Genomic DNA, 8,342 nt, shown 5'->3' on the forward strand with positions numbered 1-8,342 from the left:
TCGTAAAAAATTACAAGTTTCACGTGGATTCGGTTGATGCTTCCGTTTCTAAGAATTAAAGTCGTTTCAGTGAACTTTTCACCTAAGATGATTGAAAAGTCTTATTTTCCACGATAAATTTGAATAAAAACATCATTCGGACCATAGTTTAGCGTAGGGTAAATAAGAGCATAATGTGGTTTAATAAGCGTCCTCCTTAAGGAGGACGCTTATTAAACCACAGACCACAGAACACAGTTACATCATTGTTTTGTGATCAGACACTTAAAAAGTCTATTTCCTAACTGGCTGAAACTTGAAAAAGTGGATAAAAACGTTTAAAAATGCATTTTAATTTTTTTACCGAAAACTGAAAGTCATAGGGCATAATGAGAACCCCCTTGGGACAATAAAAGCACCATTATTCGGAGCACGAAGAGCAATTTCTGCCGTAGAATCTAGAAGCCAATTCACCTCGATTCGATGAAGTCAACTGAATGATAGAGCTACAGCTTGACTTGTTTCATCTAACGTTTCGGCCAATTGGTAAGGTGTTGGAGAGATAATCAGAGGTCTCGAGTTCGATTCCTGGTCGAGGCTAAATTTATATTCATTTACCATTCATGATCGATGCATTTTGCACTAAGCGGTCATTCGTAGGTCCATCAATCGAAGAAATAACAAACTAATGTATGCCTGTTTGTAGAATACAAACAATTCACACAAACTCATACATTATGTTTCTGGTGCTTTGTTTGGCGGATGATGCTACTAGCCGTATAATGCAAAGATCAACAAAAAGAAAAAAAATCACCTCGACCAGAAATCAAACTCGGGTCATCTTATTACCTCTCCGACACCTAACCAATTGGCTAGTTCGTCAGATTTAGATTAGTCAAGCTGTTGCTCTTTAATTCAGTTGACTTCATCGAGTTGAATTCGCTGCTAGAATCTACGGCAGAAAACGCTCATCGTGCCCGATCAATAGTGCTCTACGCACCCCGAGTCAACAGGTTAAAGTAAAAACGCGTTTTAAAATTGATTATAGTGAAAATAAAAAAAATTATAATGGTGAAAATTGAGGAACAATGTGTAGATCATGTTTCAGTACATACAATATACTTACTTACTTAATGATCCCGCGCCGATCCTCCGGTGCATAGGGCCGTGGTAAAAGACCTCCACTGTTGACGATCCGGAGCCAGCGTCTTCACCTGGTCCCAGTCAAGATTCTCGTCGACAGTTCGGATTTCAGCGGCTAGGCTTCGCCGCCACGAATTTCTGGGTCTGCCTCTTCCTCGATGACCTTCTGGATTCCAATCTAGCACCTCTCTGCAAATCTCGTTTTCATCTCTTCGCAGCGTGTGCCCAATCCATCTCCACTTACGTTCCCGAATCTCGATTTCTAGCGCCTTTTGATGACACCGGCGATGTAGTTCCTCATTCGAGATCCAGTTGCCAGGCCACCAAGCGCGGATGATATTCCGCAGGCAGCGGTTTACAAATACTTGCAGTTTTCGCGTCGTTACCGCATATGTGCACCAAGTTTCGCACCCGTACAGCAATACGGATTTGACGTTTGAGTTGAAGATTCGGATTTTTGTTCGTAGAGAGATCTGGCGTGACCGCCAGATGTTTCGGAGACTCGCAAACGCAAATCGGGCCTTTCTGATCCGTGTTTCGATGTCTTTCTTGATACCACCATCAGGCGTAATCTGGCTACCAAGATACTGGAAGCACTCCACTTTCTCAACTTGTTGCCCAGCTACCTGGAACCAGAAACTGGAGGGATTTCCTGTGTTGATCTCCATCGACTTGGTCTTTCCGACATTGACTTTGAGACCTTCTGCCTTGGAACTTTCGGTGAGGTCGTCGAGTTTGCTCTGCATATCTGGTTATGTTTGGGCGAGCAGAACAATATCGTCAGCCAGGTCAAGGTCGTTCAGTTGCTCCATTGTTGAAGGATTCCACGGCAATCCTCGGTTCGGTGCACAGTCAATCGATCCAATCAGAATCTCATCCATTACGATTAGAAAAAGTAGCGGTGATAGAATACATCCTTGTCTCACTCCAGCAGTTACCGGGATTGGTTCGGACAAGACACCGTCGTGCAAGACCTTGCACGAAAATGCCTCATACTGTGCTTCGATGAGGTGGACTAGTTTCTCTGGGACCCCTCGTCGCCTTAGAGCCGCCCAGATGTTTTCATGGTTAAGTCGGTCGAATGCTTTTTCGAAATCAACGAACACCAGCAGAAGAGAGTTCTGGAATTCGTTGATTTGTTCCAGTATGATTCGTAGCGTTGTGATGTGGTCCATACATGATCGTCGAGATCGGAATCCAGCTTGTTGCTGTCTGAGTGTAGCGTCTATTTTCTCCTGGATCCTGTTCAAAATCACTTTGCAGAGTACTTTGAGGGTTGTACAGATCAACGTTATGCCTCGCCAGCCGCACTCTGTCAGGTCTCCTTTCTTCGGGACCTTTACGAGGATACCCTGCATCCAGTCGGCCGGGAATGTTGCAGTATCCCAGATGTCAGCGAAAAGACGGTGCAACATTTGTGCTGATAGGGCAGGGTCGGCTTTCAGCATTTCAGCAGGGATGCAATCGATCCCAGGTGCTTTGTTGGATTTCATGTTTTTGGACTTTCATGTTTAGGGACTTTAGGCTAACAACCTACTGCTCCCGATTTGAAATTGTTACGGAATCCGAAAGAAATGACCGACCTGGAACTTTGGCGACGACTTTTAGCATGAAAACACGGACACGAATTGGAACTTGGAATGTTTTAACCCTTGCCCAACAAGGCAAACTGGAACAACTTGCTAGAGAGGCTAGCCGCCTCAAGCTTGAAATTCTGGGACTGAGCGAAGTCCGTTGGCCTAATACTGGAGAACATAAGACACAATCCGGGCAAGTCCTGCTTTACTCTGGCATACGAGGAGAACATGCTACTCGGGAACGAGGAGTTGGTTTCCTGTTAAGCCCGCAGGCCTACGCGGCCCTCATTAGATGGGAACCGATAAACGAAAGAATAATCGTAGCCAGATTTAGAACACGGGTTAGAAACCTTACAATGGTCCAGTGTTATGCGCCAACTGACGTTGCCGACTTGCAGGAGAAAGAGCAATTTTACAGTCAACTGAACAGCGTGGTTGAGAGAATTCCGAAGGGTGACATTCAAATCCATTTGGCCGACTTCAACGCAAAGATTGGCTCCGACAATCAGGACCTTGAGCGCATCATGGGGCGCCATGGCCTAGGACAGATGAGCGAAAACGGAGAGCTGTTTGTAGAATTTTGTGGCAACAACAACATGGTGATCGGTGGATCGCTTTTCCCCCATCGACCAGCACATAAGGTCACTTGGGTATCCCGAGATGGCCCAACAGAAAATCAAATTGACCACATCTGCATCAGTCGAAAATGGAGAAGGAGCCTTCTTGATGTCCGCAACAAACGAAGCGCAGACATTGCATCTGACCATCACCTCGTCCTTGGCGAGATACGACTGAGAGTTGCGCGTGTCCAACGGCGCGAGGAGAAAGTCGGGTGTCGATACGACGTCCGCCGGTTGGAGAATCCAGAGGTGAAAAGGGCATACGTTGAACAGCTAGAATCCCGAGCCTCGGAGCTGCCGACAGACGGAACAGTCGAAGAACAGTGGTGTAGAATCAAGAATGCCTTTATCACGACGAGCCGTGGTACTCTCGGTAAAGTTTGTGGAAGAAGGAGTGAATGGATGTCGGATGAAACTTGGAGGATGGTCGATGATCGGAGAAAGGCGAAAGTCGGAATTGAGCAGGCATGTACCGGGTCAGCCAAAGCAGCCGCCCGCTTACGATATGCGGAGCTGAAAAAGGCAGTTAAACGAGCTTGTAGACGAGACAAGAGAGCCTGGACAAACTCCCTAGCCGAAGAGGGAGAAAGAGCCGCCGCCAATGGAGATATCCGATTACTTTATGACATTTCTCGCCGCCTCAGTGGTGCAAGGACTAATGCAAGAATGCCGCTGAAAGACCGAGCAGGTCAGTTATAGACCGATCGAACAGATCAGCTCAAACGATGGACTGAGCACTTCGAACAACTCTTCCGAGTCACGAACAGCGATGGCCAACAGAATCTGCAGCTCGAAGCGCCAACAGTAAGTCGCATAAATGGCGTCAACTCGGAAGCGCCTTCGCTGGCTGAAATAGAAGCGGCAATCAAAAACATCAAAAACATACAATATAGATCAAGAGAATTTTTCTCGTCACTTGAAAACCACTTTAGTTTTTTTTATGTTTCTGAAAAGTGTAAAAGAAGATTGCTTTTTGCTGAAAAATCAATACTTTAGGAAAGTACGAAATTATTCCTCATGAAAAATTATTAAGAAAATACGTAATTCTGTAGTGCTTACTTTGCCCCGGGAGCTCGTTATGCTCTAAGCTTCCTATTGAGAATTTCAGACATGGACCATCTTGCTCTGCTGGTGCGTCTTGAACAGTTCTTCCCTACTAAACCGTCACGTGAATTACAGTAGACCTCATTCTCTGCTCGTTTTGCGGCTTCAGAAGAAACGCGTTTGCTCGTTGACAATTCAAGAGCGCCAAGACGCATTCTTTCTTGACGAACGCGGCCATATCATTGAATTCAGGTCGACATGAGATGGAGCAATCAGGGAATCTCACAGTTTATAAAAGCGGTTGAAGTTAATTTGTTACACATGTTTTGTTCTGACAACTGTTATTTTTGGTTCTAGCTCGTTACTTGAAGTTAAGTTTCTGAAATTTGTTAGGTTTCTAGGTAAAATACATTTAGGCATATGAATTAATTGCCTTCCATTGAATATACTTGAGAATGGATTCCAACAATGTCATAACTGATAATTGACAAAACAAAACTGAGAAACGAAAAAATTGATACGATTTTTAATAAGATGATTTGTTTACTAATACTAGATATAGGCCAACATTACAGAATTTAAAAAAAACCGCTACGTTTGTTAACACTTGGATGATGCACAATGAACCCGAAAGTTCCCACGACTTAAGAGTGGTGAATAATCTTGACTGAAGAGCGCAAATTGGACATAAGAGGGCTACCAGCTGCCGAGTTACTCGTCATCCTATAACGAGACTCCCACGCACACCTTTGCTGATGGACTCAAAAGTTGCCAAAATATGTAGGTCCTTATTTCGGAGAGAAAAAAGCCAAGCATCGAGCGTTCCACATTTCAGCTCATCCGGAACAACCCCGCCCGAAATGCTTTGTGTTTAATCATTTTTTCTTTCTTTTTTTCGGCTCAGGATTTCCGTCATCCTCAACCAAGCGATGTGACAGAGTGCACTTGAAAAGTTAATTCGGGTACTTTTGTCGAAATTATCCTGTTACGACGATTAAGGGATGCTGGGCAGAACAAAACCTTTCGGGTTCTTTTTCACCGATTTAATCCCTTGTAGAAGTGTTTTTTGTCACGAGAGTTTGTATTGGGTTAAGCCAGCCAGTGAATTACGGATAATTTAAAATAGCCAATCAAATGATTTCTGTTTAATCATTATTCCAATGTCATGATTTTTTTCAATTTTTCAATACATAATGTATTAAAATACGTGAAAATTCGCTGACCACCAACATCTCACATAAGCCAATAAATTTGCGGAAATGTCAATCAAAGTGAGAACAAAATTGACACAAAAAAGACCGAGACCGAAATTCCAAGAAACAAAACCCCAAATAACTGAAGGCATTTTCGATTCAGACAAATGCTCCAAAAGGGCCACACAAGTGGATTAGTTGTCAATAAATTCCTCATGTTTTTTGGTTTCTTTCTTATCGTTGATCTTTTCGAACGCTTCAGCGTTGAGCGTTGTTGGTTGTCTAATTGGCGAATTAGATAAATTTATTAGTTATTTCTATAATTTTTGTAGACATCTTTGAGAAACTTGTGTTAAAAAGTATGCGTTGGATATTGTGAAGCAAAGTAATTTTGTTAGGGTAAGCACTCCATCTCTCGGAGTCGACGAATTTGTTTGGTAATTTAAAAAAAAGATTATCTATGTAATTAAATTTTGAAAAGTTAGCTCAAGCCTGTTAATCAGCTTAAGAATGATATGATTTTTTTTCTCAAATACATATTTTGAAACTATTACTTTTAGGCCATTTTAGCTTAGCTAGCTTAGCTTAGCTTGTTTGACCACTCATATCCACCTTAAATCATTGAACCCGAAATGCTTCTCTAACAGTGTTTTGCAAATATTATATTTTTTTGATAATTTGAAATAAAAAACAAATTGGATACATTTCGAGACCCATGTTCGATGACATGGCTCAGTAGATCGAGTTCAACATCATCAATGGTTGCTACTCAGTGATTGATCGAGGCCATCGATTATATGCAAGGGTCAAAATAATGCAGCTTGGGATTAGCAATTCATATTTAATGCTCAAAACTCATGCTCTTTCTTTAAAAAAAATATCAATAACAACGCCGGCATCGACCTAGTAGTCAATTAGTTGTTAAGAAATTATTAGAAATGAAACTACCACATTGTAACATTTAAAAAGATTTTTATCTTACGTTGCAAGATTCAATAAACAATAATAATAATAATAATAATGAGGGATGAAGGAAGGACTATAAGTAAGATACTTTTTAGGATCAACCATAAACCTGTTATGCCAGTTTTCTTCAAAAGCTTGTTTTGTTAAAACTTTGAAGCAATGATAAGTCAGTGCCACCATCTTTAGAAATCGTTTATACGTCTGCGAATCTATATTCAAGGAAGGGTCGTGTTAGTAAGGGAAAGGTTTAGATCAGGAGCCATTTTTGGAAAATGGTGCGATCTTCGTTTTACCTACACCACAAAGAACAGGCGTACAAGCTAGCCTACGAAACTTGTGTACAATTTCCAACGACCGTTTTAACCGATTTTTGTTTTTTGGCTGGGCCACCAGATGTCTCCAAACACACCAAAAAACAAACTGTCTAAACCTAACTGAGAAAATAACACAAAATTTTGGTCAGTTTTGAACAGGCCGTATAAACTGTTTGGCATGTTTCAAGAAAACTGCTGTTGAAGTTTCGTGACACTTTCGTCACGTTTCATAATGGATAAATATCTTCAAAGTTAATCGCTATTTTCTTCAAGCAAGAAGTGCTAAATTTCGATCAATGGTATGCAAAAGCGATACTCGTAAGCAACCCGCTTTGTGAAGTCTAGAATTAGTTCTGATGGGTAAGACCTTATGTCAAGAATGTTCCTAATTGATTGGATATAGCCGATTCGTCCTCTTACAATAACCGTTCAAGAAGTTCAAAAACTTATTCCGAAACTGTTAGTTATTTTAAACTGCCTCAGTAGTGCAAAAAGGAAGTGAAATTTTTTCCAGCCAAAGGTAACGCTTATTCCATTTATCTTGCAATAAATTGAACCCGTCTATTTTAGAGCGGCATTAGTTTAATTATTGATGAGTTCATATACGATTACGCCTTTTCGAAAACTGGGCACTTGAAAAATTGATTACTAACTTTTGAACGGCGCAACAGATGGCACTGTTTCAAGTCAATTTTTAACGTAATTTTTGAATGTCAGCATTTGAAATTTTACACACTTTTTTGAAGATTTTTTTTTCGAGTTTGTACGTCTGTTCTCTGTGAATTTCACATTTATTAGATGAGATAAGATGAGAAAGATATCGAACCCTAAAAATAGTTGTATAAGAATTTAAAAAAGTTAAATTATATGATACAAATAAAGATAAAAATTATTAAACTTTAAAAACAGGTTTGAAAAAACATTCAATAAAATGCATCCTTTATATTTCGAAAAAATTCAAAACGGTTATTTATTTAATAATTATAATATTTTTAAATATGTTTTAATTGTTAGAAAACCGATTTTTAAATATAAGTTGTCTAGTAATATGACAGAAATATAATATCCTGCAATGTAATTCTGACAGCTATAAATTGAAAAATGTACATAAAGTTTCTCTGTCTTTGTCGAAAACATGAGGAATAAATCGAATACAATGAAAAGAAATTATAGAAAACAATTGACTTAAAATCCAGCGGCAGTTATCTTGAAGGTCTACGTACGTCTTAGAATCCCCAAGATTAGCTCACAGGACGTAGTACCAGTACTGGCTGCATCGAATCAGCAGAATTTACTTCTGCATTTTTGCATCACTGCACAGTAGTGGTGCAGAACATCAATCTAGCTGTACGAAATTAATAGCGCCCAGGAATGAAGAAATAGACATCTTCAGAAACATTGTTCAGTTTTACATGGATCATATTCTAGTATCAAAATTTTTACCAAGGGGTCCACCGATAGCGAGAAAAATGCTGAAACTTTTTTGTTTTTCACATTAGGGCTTTG

Source organism: Uranotaenia lowii, chromosome 2, assembly GCF_029784155.1.
Source record: "Uranotaenia lowii strain MFRU-FL chromosome 2, ASM2978415v1, whole genome shotgun sequence".
In the NCBI taxonomy this organism is placed as follows: Eukaryota; Metazoa; Arthropoda; class Insecta; order Diptera; family Culicidae; genus Uranotaenia; species Uranotaenia lowii.